The sequence below is a fragment of the Orycteropus afer genome, unplaced genomic scaffold (genome assembly GCF_000298275.1).
Source record: "Orycteropus afer afer isolate SDZICR_OR568_19922 unplaced genomic scaffold, OryAfe1.0 scaffold00185, whole genome shotgun sequence".
Taxonomy (NCBI): domain Eukaryota; kingdom Metazoa; phylum Chordata; class Mammalia; order Tubulidentata; family Orycteropodidae; genus Orycteropus; species Orycteropus afer.
In genome coordinates, this window is record NW_006921772.1 from 4,258,787 (window position 1) to 4,261,190 (window position 2,404).

At 37.0% G+C, this 2,404-nt stretch overlaps 1 protein-coding gene across 1 annotated transcript in view; it reads left to right on the forward strand.

The window, feature by feature from the left end:
- Window positions 1-2,404, forward strand: part of ADAMTS19 (ADAM metallopeptidase with thrombospondin type 1 motif 19) — a 511,689-nt gene that overhangs the window by 196,779 nt on the left and 312,506 nt on the right. The gene's annotated exons all lie outside the window — the stretch shown is intronic.

Below are 2,404 nucleotides of genomic sequence, written 5' to 3' on the forward strand. Positions count from 1 at the left end.
GGGGGGGCGGGGTTGGATATGACTTAAATGAACAGTTCATATTAAGTCAATATTGTGCTTTTTGCTGAATAGATATTATTTAAGATTGTGTTATCTTCTTTATCTCAACTCTAGTCGTCTCCTCATTACTTTAATAATCAAGCATTGATTGTGTATCATTTCATCAGTAATTTTCCAGGATAGCAGACAATTTTAGTAATTAACTATTGATAATGAAAAATATCATTCCCTAATTAATTCACATCCATAATATTTATAGAACTACATATTTTTCTGCCCCAGCCTTTGGAAGAAAAATAGCAATTTTGTAGCAATAAGTTTAATAATAATTTATAATTAACATAATATTAGTTGTAGAAAATATCTTCAAAAAATATTCAATATCAAGGTCAATGTGAACATCTTATTGAGGCTGTTATATAGTCTTTTAAAGAGTTTGGTAGAAACAGCTGCATGATAAAATATAATGATAATACAGTGCTCATATGGCTTGTTTCTATGTGTATTAAGATCTAATGTTAACAAAAAACAAAAACATAGTTTCATTGTACTTAAATCTATATGGTGGATCACAGATGGTTTTCCTTTCCTTTAATTATGTGATAATCTGACTCACTAAATGATCAGGAAATATTTTCATTAAAGATATCAAGAAACTGTAGAAATAATATAATAACCATTCTTCTAATGCACAGATGAGCTCTGGTAACAAATGTAGTAAGGATCTGATATAATGTAAATGTTTCCCTGATGGAGTTTGTAGGACTCCAAATTCTGAGTTCTTGGGTTTTAACTCCCACATGGAAGGGAGAGAAGATCTTAAAGCTGTGCAAAATGAGGAAGGGGAACTGAAATTGTACTTATACTCAGATCCCTTGAATAGCCACACCCTGAGTAAAACTGTGATCTGGATAAAGCTTTGCCAGTAAGCACATGTTACCAACAAGGAAGCATTCTGCCTCAGCCATGACCTCAGGTTAAAGAAAATGTTACTTCTTGGTACTCATCATTATGAATCTGATTTCAACAATGAATGGCTTAGTGAAAGCTTATGCAAAATTTCTCAAAAAGAGTCCTAACTCAACCTATATCACACAGGGTGTGGTAGTTAAGGTTATGTGTCAACTTGGCTAGGCCTGGTTTTGAGTGGCTGGGCAGCTGGATGTAGTTACTTCCCATGATGAGACTGGTAATCAACTCTATGGTGGAATCTATTGTGAGCAGCTGAGTAGGTGCCTTAGTAGTGTGATCTGCTTCCAGTATATAAAGGTGCTTTGAGAAAAGTCTTGAGCTTCTTAGCACAGTTGGATCCTGTATTAGACCGAGTCATCACTGAGTAGTCTACCATCTTATCTGCTGATCTTGGAACTGTTTCTCAATTTGAACTAGTGTCCTGTTGTGTTGTTGATAATCTTTCAACGATGCCATCTTACTTGTCAAACTTCAGTTTGTCAGCCTCAGCAGCCAGTAGCTGCCTGAGTTAAGAGGAGCCTTCAACTTCAGTGGGCTGGGAGCAAGAGGTAGAGCTGAAGCCAAGGTCTAGGGGCTTTCACCCAGCCCTGAGAACCAGTATTTTTTTTTTTTTTTTTTACACTTTTTTTTTTTAATTGTGATTTGGGTGAAGAGTTACAGAGAAAATTCACTTTCCATACATCAGTTCACATACACTTTGTCTCATGACATTGATACACAAACTCCACAACAATTTCAAGACATGGCCCTCTGATCGAGGCCACAAATTGACCAATCCCCTCTTGGTAGGCCACAAACACTTCAGCTGCATAGTAGGTTATAATAATTTCATTTGCATAGTCTTTAAACACTCCTTTTGTGTCGTTTATTGACCAGTCCCTGCAAAGTGCATACCTATCATAGGGCAGACTACAACCCAGAGACAGACAAAAATATCAAAATACAAGCTATTTACAGCTTACCCAGGAAATGTCAATCAACCTGGACAAAAGTTGCAGACCCTTTGGGGTAGAAAATTAGAGCAAAGGTACTTTCTCAGGGTTTATGGGGGGAAATCTCTCAAGCTATATTTCCAAAGAACTAAAGCAAAAGTAACATAAAGGGACTAATTTCACCACAGACATGTTCTCAGCTAAGAGAGCGATTGTTGTTACTAGTTGCCATTCAAGTAAATTCCAATTCATGGCAACCTTCTGTGTACATAGTAGAACTATTCCGTAGGGGTTTTCAAGCTGTGGCCTTCTGCAAACAGACCATGAGGCCTGTCTTCCGAGGCACTACTTGGTGAGTTGAACTGCCAACCTTCAGGCTGGTAGTCAAGTGCTTTAACTGTTGTGCCACCAGGTTTTCTCTCAAGTGATTCTTTATGAATCATAAATGCATTCTGTTATTTATAACTGCAGGATAGTAAATGTTTTCCTGAACACTGGAT